Genomic DNA, 15,170 nt, shown 5'->3' on the forward strand with positions numbered 1-15,170 from the left:
AGTAAAACTTCCTAAATAAGCTTAATGTAAGGCCAAGTGTTGATGGCGACTAGATGAGAATTTCGAAAATATCTTTTTAGACAGAGGATAGCAGTAAACAACGTGTCCAATTCAAACACATCATGTAGTATGCATTTAAGTACAGGGGAATTGATAATATTGGACATTTAGGCATTAATAATTTTTAAAATGAGAACATAAAGGTAGGCAATGATTCTATTTTTTGTTTGGATGAAATATTTTGTTCCTAATATATCAACAGACAAATTCTGTGTTGTTCTTCCTGTAGTGAGGAGGGGTTTGCAATGAACTTCCCATACTTTATTACCAACATGTTTTGTTACAGTAACGCCTCTATGGTGGGCACACTAGGCAAAATTGAAAGCATCAGAGTTAGCATGCTATGTTTGGAGTTAAGATTCAAATCAATTGAGAAAAAAATAAGCATAAAGGAGTATGAGGACTGTTTATGTGCTATTCAAAATTGATGCTTTGTATAGCTCTAGCAGAATCAAAGTTGCAAAAGGAAGGAATATAGATCCATTGCGTAAGTTTGTAAAACTTTGTTAAAGTTAGTGCTTTACCCAGGAGGAAAAATAAGTCAAACTTTTTCTTTTGATTGGTGAGTGAGTTGTAAATCTGATGTTAATAAGTGTCTATCAAGGGAATCTCGTGTTCTGAGATTTGCAATCATGCAATAGATAGAACTGACTTTTAATAGCAAGACATCTTGTAAATATCAGCAGGGTATTTTTTTTTTCAACACAATAGTATTGGTTGTGTTGCCTACGTTAAAAGGAAATGCACAGTAAAAATAATTTTCTTGGTTGTCTGGTACTTTTTGAGAACTGTTTGCTAATCATAGTAAATAGTCATATGTGTAGAAACTTTTCTGACATTTGCATTTTATTTTCAAATTTTAGTATGTATCAAAAAGTCAACATGCTGTCAGAAGACTTAATTCACTATTAATGACAGCAATATACTTGAATATTTAGAACATTTTATTCATTTTTTCTTATAGGTGTCCAAATACATGTTTATAACCTAAACAATAGAGTGAAAAATTAAATTCAAGTAAACTATACATTTGGCAAATTGTTAAGTGTAAAACTACCTTGAAATATTTCAATTATGCCAAGTGGGAAGAAAATCATATAGAATTTGTGGCTGGACCTTGGAATTGGAATGACATTTCCCAGGATTGATAAACCAAATTTGCCCTTGAGACACTCACTATGAAATTCTCTATGGAGGTGGATCTTTGGCCATCTTTATAGGTTTGGGGATAACTGTTTACACGTGAAGATGTCTTTAAATTTATATGTTCTTTTCCCTCTTGGATTGTAATTTTGAGCCTTATTTCTTCTTTTGTGATACTTTTCTCTCATAATATCTGAAATCAAAGACGAATAGAATTATTTGATATAGAAAAAAGATCTTTGAAAATCTCTTGAAATCACATTTCCTCTACACACAAAGATATGATATATAGAATAACCCATGACTGAATATATAGTTAAATAACCTACTGGACTTAGTAAAAATGTGGGTGGGATAGGCTGTGTGCTACAATAACTAAACTGAATGAAAATATCAGGTTGTACAGTTGATACCACATCGACAAAAATATCGAATGATATAATTGCATTTTCCACTTCTTACCTGCCTCTTTTGTTATGTTCTAAAAGCAGTAAAATTCAAAACCTGCTGTCTTTTCAAGATCTAGTGTATGATTTATCTCTAACATATTACTGAATACCCTGCATGTTCTGATCTTTCTTATGTTTCTCATGTTTAGGTGTACTGCACAGAAACACAACCGTATTCATGAGCATGTGTGGGCACACATGCACAGACAAACACCAGCCCTCCATCACACATTTTGTAACACACTGAATTAATTTTTCTCTAATTATCTAATGGATTATCTTGCCAAATGTCTTGATAATGAGATTCTGGAGGATAGTAGACTATTCTTTTACATACTTTGAATATAATTGTGTGCTTAGTAGAGTTGTGCACAAAATAGGGGCTATTTATTGAACGACTTAATTCATGAAATGCCACAAAATAGCTGGATACCAGAGTAAAATTGTTGATGTTCTTAGATGTAGTAAATTCATCAATAGAAAAGTACTTGCATCTTCTTGTGCTCTAAGTATTATCTTCATATTCCTTTTCAGAAATTCAGTGGGGTTTCAAGAAAAGTATACAAAAGTAGTGTGGCTGGGAGTGACTATCGTTTTTTTCTTAGTCGGAATTAATCTCAGAGGACGTTTGTTAAATACTCATCAACATTGATTCATCCCCTCACTCTCTGAGCTATAGTGAAGTGCCTCTTGAGTGGAGTAATTGTTTTGTTTGTGCATTCACTCCTGTAAATGCAAGTAGGCTCCAGGTGATATGCCTAATTGCCTTTTTCACTACCAGACTGCTGCACACTTTTCAATGACTTTATCTTTAAAGGGAGCATCTCAATCTGTTTCTCTAATTGAGAGTGAATCTCACCTTCTAATTAAGAGATTTGTCAATGCAAGCAATGGGTTTCTGATGTGTATTTTGGGGCAGGCAGAAATTGAATCTAAGTGTGCATTACTTTTCATCCCTTCAGCATTGGTTCAAGCAGTTGTTTATGGTGACTTTTTTTTGCCTGTAATTCATGCATTCACATGAGAGAGATATTTGGTCCTAATAAATGAAGTCCAATCCATGGAATCAGTTCTCTTGTAACCATAGTAGGCACAGTAGAATTTAATTTATTTTTGAAAACTTTAGAAGAGGTTAAAAAATATTCCTGGGCATACAGCCCCAAAGAGGCTGAAGCAAAGGAAATGTTGAGGTAGGAGCTAGAGAGAAGTCACACATATTATTCTCTTCAGTGTTTATTATATCCAATACAAGATGGTTTTACCTACCAAGAAAGAACTCACCATGATGATAGAAAAATGACTTGTATAGTTCTGGACATGTATGGTTTTCTTGTCTTTCTCCTTTCTCCTTCCCATGCTCTCCCACAGGTATTTTGCACCATGACGTCTGTCTCTATGAAGGCAAAACTATGCTATCTTCTCCTTGACTTCATATGTTACACTGCTGATGAGAAATATGTGGTTTCTTATACTACCCTAAACTATTTATATTACATCATTTTAAGATCTGTCTTTAATAATAGTGATGACAATAATGCTATATTCATATTAATAACATTATTATAACATGATGATAATGATGCCCACTGTGAGCTTTTCTCTAGAGTGTGAATAATTTTTTTGGTGGGGGGTGGGTACTGGGGATTGAACTCAGAGTCACTTAACCACTGAGCCACATCCCCAGGCCTTTTTAAAAATTTTATTTAGAGATAGGGTCTCACTGAATTGCTTAGGCCTTGCTAAGTTGCTGAGGCTGGGTTTGAACTCATGATCCTCTTGCCTCAGCCTCCCAAGCCACTGAGATTATGGGCATGAGCCACCATGCCTGACAAGAGTATGAATTCATTAATGGCAGAAAATGTATATCTCTCCTTCATGATTTTACAATATCGGCCTAGCATAGTCTTTGATCTATATGTTTATTAACAAATTTGTTAAATGAACGACTTTAATAAAGACTTTAAAAAAGACCATTGCCTGAAAACTCACCAATTTTAACTTTATAGCATTTAATTTTTACAACAATTTTATAAACAGGTATTGTTTATACCTATTTTGCATATGAAAATACTAAGTTTTAAAGTGAGGATAACTAAATTTGATATTAAAGTATAGTTAGAGCTATTATTCAATCTTTAAATTACATATGAATCACATGGTAAATCTTGATAAAATGCAAATTCCTATTCATTATGAATAGTTCTGGGGTGGAGCCCAAGTTAAAGTTTTTTTTACAAGCTCCCATGTTGCCCATTGCCCATTCTACTAGTATGAGTGAACTAGCACTCTGAGCAAGGATATTTCCTTATAATTACAAGTAGATGAGTATGTAAAACTCAGATTCAGATTTGTACTGAATCATAATTCTGGAAGTGAGAATAAGTGACCTACATTATAAGCACTCTGGTGATTATTGTAAACATTAAGTTAGTAAAATTCACATTGATTGCTTTATAAACCAAAAGTGCTATGTAAATATTAAGATGTCATCATTTTATACTTGTTAAAATTATTGCTTGCCAGTGACATACATTTGGTCTCTGTACCACTCCAAACTTGCTTGGTTGAGAACAATCTTGGTTGAGAAGGCTGTTTTTTATTAATATATATCTACAATAGAAGTTCTAAATTAAATCACTGGAAAATTATTGTGGTGATTTTTGCAAAGATACCATAAAGAAAAATGTGCATACTCTTTACCTTACAATGAAAATTATATATATATATATTTTTTTCAGTATAATGCCTATTAATCCTAATAACCATAAATTGTTCTACCTGCTACTGATTTAACTGTTATAAAATTGGGACGAAAATAAGGACATATTCATTGCTTTTTATATGAAATGAAGACCTAAATGCATTTAATGCTAAAATGAATCCAACTACTTACTTACAGTGTCTTAGAGCTTTTTCATTCTTTTTAAATGGGCACATGGATTTGACTGGAAGTCATGTTTGTTGTCTAACTTGGGGAAAAAATGAAGAGTTGGTCCTCACAGCTTCCATACATCTTTATATGTCTTAGCACTGATCTAATTACTTTAAAATATACATTTTTTTATGGTCAAATCCAGGTTATTTCTGAATTTGACATTTTTGTGTGTAATTATACATCATCACTTAAGATAAAAATTTTCTTTCCGTTTTGTTCAGTAGACAAAATTGCTGATCTTGCCAGATGCAGTGGCACATGCCTGTAATTCCCGGAGGCTCGGGAGAATAAGGCAGGAAGATTGAAAATTCAAAATCAGCCTTAGCAATGGTTATAAAGAACATGGGGAAAAAGAGTGGAAGTATACATGCCAGATATTTACCACTTTAGGTTTAGACAGAATATTTTCAAGAGTGTAAGTACAGGCTTTGGAGTCAGAGATATCTTGGTTCTAATACCAAACCTTGATCATTTTATCTAAACGTTTGAGTCTCAGTTTCCAGGAAATAAGAATGTAATATCTCTCACAGTGTTGCACTGGGTATTAAATGAGATAACATGGGGAGGATAATTAGTATAGGCCCTGAACTATCCTACCCAGTGCTTCTGAGAAGAGCAGATTAGAGTTAGCTAATACATTATAAACACATTTGCTATCTCATCCCAGTAAGGTTATCAGGTCAGACGTTTGCATACTATCAGGAAGCAAATCCTATAAATAGATGTATTTCAATTGAGGATAGTAGAGAAAAGGCCCAAGGTTTTTAATCTAGAAAGATTGAACAGGTAAGTGTGGAACAAGGCAAGATAGCAGGGAATAGGTAAGTGACTTGAATGTGATGTTCATTTGAAAGACAAAGAATAGGATAGTGCTATAGAGAATGATCCTTTCCCTATTTTGCAAATGGTCACACAGAAGGTAAGTGGTGCCATTATTTAACCTCTCTGTGCCTTCTTTTAACTAGAGACAATATCCTTTTATAAAAGTTGTGAGGATTAATTGAATCAAATAAATTAATGAGAAAATTGCTTAGAATAGTGCCTAATACATAGTAAGAACTATGTACATGCTAACTAAATTTAAAAGATAGTTTCAGCCAATAGGCTGTATAAATACTAACTACAGAAATGCTATGCATGCTGTGTTCACCTCTCTCTCTCTTTCTCTCTCTCTCTATGTACATACATACACATATTTTATCTTTTCATATCTTAGTGATACTTCCCCAGTACTGTGAAACAAACAACCCTGGAACATTTTTTTGGCTGTAAAATAAACTCATTCCCCCAACATTTGGAAAAACTAGTATGAGAAATAAAGAAGATGACTTTACATGATAAAAAATTAAACTTCCTTTAAGGTAGGACTTTTTTGTAATTGGTCAGCAACTGAACACCAGTATGCTATTTTATTATAGTAAGTATTTCAACTATAATACTTATCCTTTTCTGGATTTGTTGTACACTGGTCAAAATATTTATCTTTCCTAGTAGCTTTAAAGTTCTTGAGGAAGAAGATTATATTTACTTCTTTTGTATACTCTTCATCACGTAATACACAATAGATACTCAATATATATTTATATAATTCAATATATATGACAGTTGCTTTTTAGATAGTATATATAGGTTAAAATGAAAAAAATCAAAATTGATTAACTTAAACACAGGATGTCTTAATGACCAACTCAATGTGATTTCACATTGAATCAAATCTTTATTGATGGTCTGAAACATTTTGAAGGAAATTTTCCAGACCAAGTATCCTAATTGGTGGTCAATACACCAGTGTCTTTCAAATTATTTACCCTCTGTAACTATTTGACCCATTGTTATCCTTATTACAACTTCTATAGATTTGTTGAGCTTCATAGGATTGAAGTGAATGGATTGATTAAATAAAGAAAAAAACAATGCTTGTGTTATATAAATTTCATTTTGGTAGACTGCTTATCTTCTGGAACACATTTCAAGCCCCCATCAGATCCCTGAAACTTCAAATAGTACCAAAACCCTATATATGCTATGTTTTCCTAGTACATACATTCACATAATAAAATTAATTTAATTCATAAATTGGGCATGAAAAGATAGTAGCAATAACTTATGATAGATCATAGTAGCTCTAGCATATGATTTTTTTTCTTTCCTTTTCTTGAGAACTTTTACATTTTTATTTGGTTTATCTGGATTGTCAACATCACTATTTTTGTCCTTTGGGCCATTATTAAGTAAAATAAGGCTTACATGAACTCAAGCTGTGTGGTACTGCAACAGTTGAAGAGATGGCTGAGACAGCTACTAAGTGAATAATGTGAAAGTAGCCTATACAATGTGGTTACCCTGGACAAAAGGATGATTCACATCTCAGTCATGATGAAGTGGAATGATGTGAGATTTCATCATGCTACTCAGAATGTCACACAATTTAAAACTGATAACTTATTTATTTCTAGAATTTTCCATTTAATTTTTTTTTATCATGGTTGACTGTAGGCAAATGAAACTGAGGACTGTCATATTGAATAAGTAGAGAGGACTAAGTTGTTAACTGACTAACTGTGGCTTCTTCAAATTTGATTTCTGAAATTACTAAAAACCCATATTTTAACTTTATAAATTGTTATCTATGACATAAAGTAAGTTTATATTTCTGATCTCTGGAAAAACTGCATTGGAGAAATATTCTCATCTTTGAGGCTTCTTTTGTGGATTCTTAAGAACTCTATCATTAGCTAAGTCTATGGGCTACATGTTTGTTAGATGCTCATGGCATTTTGTGAAGTGATAACCCACTATATCTTTTCCTCTTAAAACTAGCAGTGCTCTGCATTTTTGATTAATATATTCACAGTCATCTCATGCTTCTCTGCTCTCCAAACCTGGATATTAGCCAAGCTCAAACTGAGCCTTGCTTGGCTTTGGGAAAACATAAAGCAAGCCTATGCATTCATTAAGATTGAACAGTCTTTCCTGAGGGACTCCTGGAATCGCACCATGTAGAGTTACGAGTGTCTGACCTGAATAGATATAAATGTCAAGTCTACTTCATGTTCACCTTAAGTCTAAAGAGTAATAAAAGGTGATCCCATTTATAGATTTTTTTTAAAAAAAATGGAATTTCTACTGTGTGTAGCTCTCTTTATGCACATGTATAGTTTATCCTTCATCTGACATAGTTGCAGCATTCCAATTTCAATATCTGAGAGTTCCCCAACTTCAAATGTTCCATTTCTCTGCATCTTAAAATTTTCTAATGATAAGACAGTGACTTAATATTGACCCTCTGGGAGTGTTAGAGCCACCCAACCAAATATTGTGGTTCAAAATTGGTTTTCTAATTTACATAGAAATAATAAAGCTAAGAAGTTTTCAGGGGTAAATATTTGTAGGGGTAGATCCTTTTTCTACTTTGAATGTGGCTTTTTAAAGTGTGCCTTCTTGGATTCTGAATATTTTGCACAGTCTGAAGAAGGATAATATTAAGTATTGCATCTATGTATATTTTTTTATTTTCACTGAAATTTCCAATAGAGAATATTATTATAGCTAAGAACCATATTATGCAGTAAATCATATTCTTATTCCTAAAGTATGCAAAATACACCCCAACACAAATTAATGTAGACGTCAAAATAAAAATAAACACAAGTTACAGTACCATAGTGACAATATGTTTACTGCAACCCAGCATCTCTTGTAGGTAGAATATATTTACAAACCAATTTTCTTTGTAAAGAATTGGCCAGCTGTTTTAGCAAAATATTAGCATTAACATTGTCACTCCTGTCAATCAATTTCAGTCTCTTTATAATCCAGTGCCTACTCTAGGAGCCTAAACTAGAGAAGGTTAAAAAAATAGTTTGTTTATAATAAATGATTGAAAGGTTTCGATTTTAGTTCAGCTTAATTTTAAAGAATCAGTGAATTCATTTTTTCAGATCTTATATTCCATAAATCATAGATCTTTAATTTTTTCATTCTAAAACAGTTCAGAGTTATCTTGCAGACATAGTCTGATTAAAAATTATGATAGTTTCAAAAAACTCAGTGTTGCTTTTAAGAGTTTGTAAATGTGCAAAATAACTTTCACCTATTGTCTTCTTTGTCATGTTAAAATATGTAGAAGGAAATGGGGGGGTTATGAAAGATGGTGGACTGAGACAGACATCATTACCCTATGTACATGTATGATTACACAAATGGTATGAATCTACATTGTGCACAATCATAGAAATGAAAAGATGTATGCCATTTCTCTACAATGAATCAAAATGCAGTCTGTAAAAATAAAAAAAAACAAAATTTTAAAAAATGTATAGATAAAATTATACTACAGAAAACTCAGTTTTTAAGGAACAAAACTGATTACAGGGAAACAAATATTCCCTAATTTTATGGGTCCATTTTAGTACATTCTATACTTCTAGGTCTGATTTCTTGCTCCTAGAATCTCCAGACTTCATACTGGCTCCCCTTATCTCCAAGGCTCAAAGCTTCCTAGGCTGTGGATCAATTTGGCCCTTTGACAGGGGAAATAGAAAGGCCAATGGATTCCTACAACATCAGTTTATTTAACAGTGAGCCAACTTCCTGCCTGTTTAATTTTGACCCCAGTATTCTGTTGCAAATTTGACTTTTGCTTCTTTTTGTGAACAACCACCTTTTGTTTATTTCCCCTGATGGGTGCCTGTTTGGTTCTAGCTTTGGTATGTGCATACCCCAGTAATTTGTTCTCTATCTTCCTTGTTGGTACTTCCAATTTTCTATAAAATTTCACCTATAAAATAGAGTTGTAACATTTGAGTGACTGGAACCTGTTTCCAGATTTCAGGACAAGAATCAGCATACCTGAATGCAGTGGTGTGATGAAAAGGGTTTAGCACCTGACTTCAGAAAGAGAAAGGTCCTTAATTTGTTGTGTATTTTATGTTGGGTACTTTAGATATAAATTTCTTGTTTGCATTTTTTATCTGAATTTTAATTCATTAATCACTTGCTACCTTCAGTGACGAACTGGTGGCTGATCTTTTCATATATTAGTCATTTTGGGTCTGTATTGCACCACCCATAAATGGAGGTTAAGGTTGGATATGGATTGGATATCTATTGTATCTGATACTGTATGCCAGCTGGTACATTTAACACAGAACATTGGCTCATAAATATAAAATAGTGCCAATTAAAACATGCTTTCAACAAATAGTTTGTACAGATAGTTTTAAACACAGTTTAGTTGAAGAATGCTTAGGAATCATTTATTAGCCTTTCTTATGGTGATTTAAATGTTCTGAATTTTGTTCTACCAAATAAGAAGCCTCTTTAGAAAATTATTTTATTTACTCTTTCAAATATATGCCTTTTTATAACAATTGCTCTATTTAACTTACTTATTTATTTTTATGTGGTGTTGAGGATGGCCCAATGCCTCACACAGGTGAGGCAAGCACTCTACCACTGAGCCACAACCCCAGCCCAAATCGATGCCTTTTTATTATATTTTTGTATATCAACTAGAATGACACAATATCTAACAATTTAATCATTTGTAAAATTAGGATAATATTATTATGAGTTTAACAAGATAATTGATGAAAAATGTACAAGACTTGGAAAACAGTAAAAACTCAGTAAATGTTAGCTAATGGTATTGGTATTAGAATTAGAAATATCTGAATGGATAATTTTGATTGTTGTCTATTTTTCAAATGTGTTCATGCTATATTTTTATTGAATTATTAGTCTCAAGTTTAGATATACATACTGACTTACATTTAATACATTGGATTTGACTAGCTGTTAATAGTGTACTGATTTAGACATAGTCGCTACTAGTGAATAAGCAAACTTCCCAGAAGTTAATTTACAACGAATTGATATTTATAAAAGTAAATCTTCTCTGGTGAAAAAAAGAGAGAGAGACAGCAGACTTGGCAGTACTTTTTGCTTTTCTAATAGAAGAGTTTTCATCTAGGGGTGCTGTCACTTATCCCCTGTTTTCACTGTGATAATAAACACTTCAGGAATATTGTAAGGCTAAGCTAAGTTTTATATTTTTTAATGTCTCCTCCAAGTTGGTGTGTTATATTCAAACTAGCATTCATATCAACTTGGTTTATAAATAAAAATTTCAATTTTTCATGTTATGTGGTTACCCAAATAAAGTACCAGATGTACATGACAATCATATGAAATTAGTCAAATATATTTTAATTATAATAGTTGAAAATTTAAGTGGGAATATCAGACATGACAATTTGGTATTAGTGCATGCACATGATACACAAAAACTTATTCCTCCTAAAAAATCAAAACAAACATAAACAACAATAGCAGCACAAATCCTTAAATTTCTCAGTCATACAAATCAGAGTTATAAATAGAAAATGCTTTTATTTTCCTGTAAATTAACATCTGGATATTTTTGTTAAGGAAAATTAGGTATTGTCCCATACATATATCAGTTACTATCTTTTCTATCTAATCAACTTCAAAACAACATTCCAAGTTTGATAAGATTGATTCTTAATTCATCATTCTGATTTCACACAGAAACTGAAATTTATAACTTTCACCAAATTCTCAAGAGACACATGGTTGATTTCAGAAAAAACAAAAGAGTACTTATCAGTTAAATCAGCATTGTCTTCTTGTTTTAAATGAGGTTAAATTTTTTGAGCAACAATGAAGTTATTTTTCAAATAGCCTTAAAACATTGTCTCCAATAGAAGATAATAAAATATACAAATGCCCAACAGGGTGAAAGTAAGAACATGTCAGTGTGTGTAGTGTGTACCTCTGCCACTATTAAAAATGAAACAAGTATTTAATGTTTTATAATTTATATCATCCCATAATGATTCATGGATGAATTTCTTGTTTGAAAACTAGAATGACTTTTAATTTTGTGGGGGTTATTGGAAATTGAAGTCAGTGGTGATTTACCACTGTCACACCCCCAGCACTTTTCATTTTTTTGTTTTGAGACAGAGTCTTACTAAGTTACTGAGGTTGGCCTCTAACTTGTGATCCTCCTGCCTCAGCTTCCTGAGTCACTAGGATTACATGTGTGAGCCACTGTCCCTGACTGAAATTTTTGAAGAAAGATTGTTATTTTTATATAGAGTAACCTCAACAATATACAGGCAATCTGGTTTAGTCACAAGTTCTTTAGACATTTCCTTTTACAGTTTGGCAACTTGTGTTACAGATTTTGGATATCTGCCACTGTATCTGCCAGTTGAACCAGAGCTCCTTTGTCTTCCTTCCTTCTTTCCTTCCTTAGCTCCTCCCTCCTTCCCTCTCTTCCTTTTGTTGCACTGGGGATTGAAATCAGGAGCATTCTATCCCTGACCTACATCCCTTGCTCTTATTTCTTTACTTTTTATATTGAGACAGGGTCTCAAATTTACCATGTTCCAGACTCAGCCTCCTTCTCTGGGATTACAGGTGTGCACAACTGTGCTCAGTTCCTTTTGTCTTTAGAGTTTTAGCCTGTGTAAAGTTAGCAGTGGTAAGGTGATATTCCCTTGGTTAATAGAGAACTCTCATCTTATGACATATAGCAACCAGGTACACAGTTTGATTGAATCCATGTCATGTGTAATCTCCACCATGTCAACTTTCTTTTTTTTCCACCAGAGTGGTGACAATATTAACACCCCCTCAAAGGAGAGGTAGTTTCTTAGGAGTGATATCACCCTTGCAAGCAGCTTTCTTCTTAACCCATCTAATAGTCAAGTGCTTCTCTTCTTTTGTCTAAATTCTGTACTTGTGGCCACCTTAAATATTTGAGTAGCTATTTGATGTTTCAAGGACTTGGTGAACTCATTATTGGAGGAAGACATTCTCAAGTCTTTATACCAGATGGCCCTTTACTGCTACAAACGGGTGCTACATGGTCATTTTACAAAGTGGTTGTGGTCCCTTTTGGGCTGTATGTCTTGTCTAATGTGAAAAGTCTTAGGCTTTTTCCTCAAATAAGGTATTTACCCACTTCTTGTCTTTCTACTTACTACTGTAGGAGCCAAGTCGATCTTCTTCCTCTTGGCTGGCATCTGGTGATTGGTCAGAAAGAGATACTTTTTTATAAAGATATATTATCTTGGCATATAGCTTTTATTTTCATGACTTTCTCAAGCACACATTCAACAAATATTTATTTTTGCTAAGTATTGCAATGATGCTACAGTATTAGTTAAGCAAAAATAATTAAGGGATGTGCCTTTACAAAGTTTAAAATCTAGAAGTGATACATTAGTGTGAGTTAGATCATAAAATTTCAATATAATTTCCATTTGGAAAATGTTTGAACATTTTTGCCAATCTTCCACCTAAATTTAGTCATTGTACACCTCATTTTATTTTGACTGAGTCATAGAAAAAATTTGCCTTTTTAAAAATTGTCAAATTTCCTATGCATAGTAGATTGAATCCTTTTGAGTTTAGTGTCCAATCATCAAAATAATTTTTAGAGGTGTGAAGCACTAAAAATGCCAAAAAAAAACCACAAATCTTTCACCATTCAACTCATACTTTGGTGTGCAGATTTCTTGTGTAACACATTTACCAATATCAGAATAAAAGCAAATAAAACTAAAGAATAAATGTATTTTCCTTTGAGGCATTGAATAGTTCTTACAAATATATACAGTGTTTACATATTCCAAGTTGTACTTTTAGTCATGTATAAGAGTCTTTACAGAACAAGGATGTGTTCTTATTTCCTTGAACCTTACTTCAACTGCCTAAATAGGTATTGACCTTTAAGTGAATATTTCTCAAGATGAGTCATATAATTACAAATGGTTGATTTTACTTTCATCATGTACCTTCCCCACCTTACCTATAAAATTCTGTATGACACGTAATAGGTTTATGGTTTAAAAATCTGATCTCTCAGCAATGTTTATTGAGTGCACACTTGGTGCAAATTCCCCAAGTAGTGTTTTGAAGGAAGAGCTACAACAGACTTAAAATATTTAGTAGCAGTTGCCTAATTCTAGTAAAATTTCATGATGTTATAATAAAATGGATATAACATCATAGTAGTGTTTTCTTATTACATGGATTTTTTTCATGTATCTATTTTATTTTATTTTTAATTTAATTTACTTTTTTTATTCATTGTACACAAATGAGGTACAACTTTTCATTTCTCTGATTGTACACAATGTAAAGTCACACTGTTTGTGTAATCATTCATGTGCATAGGGTATCTTTCCTTCCCCTGCCCCCGCACCCCTCATTTCCCTCTACACAATCCAATGTTCCTTCATTCTTCCCTTAACCCCTCCCCCTGTTATGTATCATCATCAACTCATCAGAGCAAACATCCAGAATTTGGTTTTTTTAGGATTGGCTTATTTCACTTAGCATGATATTCTCCAACTTCATCCATTTACCTGCAAATACCATAACTTTATTCTTCTTTATGGCTGAGTAATATTCCTTTGCATATATATACCACACTTTCTTTATCCATTCATCTACTGAAGGGCATCTAGGTTGGTTCCTGAGCAACCAACCTGGCAATGTTCCTATAAACATTGATGTGGTTGTGTCACTGTAGTATGCTGATTTTAGTCCTTTGGATATAAACTGAGAAGTGAGATAGCTGGATCAAATGGTGGATCCATTCCAAGTTTTATGAGGAATTTCCATACTGCTTTCCCACCAATTTGAACTCCACCAGCAATGTATGAGTGTACCTTTCCCCCCACATCCTGACCAACACCTATTATTGCTTATATTCTTGATAATAGCCATTCTATTTGGAGTGAGATGGAATTTTAGGATGGTCTTGATTTGCATTTTTCTAATTACTAGAGATGTTGAACATTTTTTCATATATTTGTTGATCGCTTATATATCTTCTGTGAAGTATCTGTCTGGATCCTTAGTTCATTCATTTATTGGGTTCTTTTCATTTTTGGTGCACATTTTTTAAAGTTCTTTTAATATACTGAATGACACATCAGACTTCTAGAGCTAAGAAGTCTGTTATGAAAACACTTTGCCTATACTTTAGAGGTTTCCCGTAGATTTTTTATTTTGTCATTTTTTAATCTTTTTTTATGGAATGCTTCATGAATTTGCACATTGTCCTTGTGCAGGGAGATGCTAATCTTCTCTGTATCATTTCTATTTTAGTATGTGTGCTGCTAAAGCTAGCACTTTATTTTGTTTTTGCAATTGGATATTGACATACAAGATATGGTCACTTCTCTGGAAGCTCTCGAAGACTACTTGTCAAATAGCTTCCATATTTACATAAAAGGAACATGAACATGAATTTTAGGGCTAATAGGACATTTAGATAATCATTTTCTTTAAAATCATGACCACCTGAAGCTACAGTACTTTTATCGCTTCTAAGAAAATTGGATAGGAGAAGGTTGATGTTTGGAGGAGAGTGCATATGATAGTAATTCACATAAACAGGTGATATAAGAGAATGTAAGTCAATCTAAGTAAACAGAATTGATTGAACTAAATTACAAAAAAACCTGCAACTCATTCTGAAATTCCCATCAGTTTCTGCCTAGCATTTCATTTATTTAACAACAATGGACCAACTTCTT

The sequence above is a fragment of the Sciurus vulgaris genome, assembly GCF_902686455.1.
Source record: "Sciurus vulgaris genome assembly, chromosome: X".
Taxonomy (NCBI): Eukaryota; Metazoa; Chordata; class Mammalia; order Rodentia; family Sciuridae; genus Sciurus; species Sciurus vulgaris.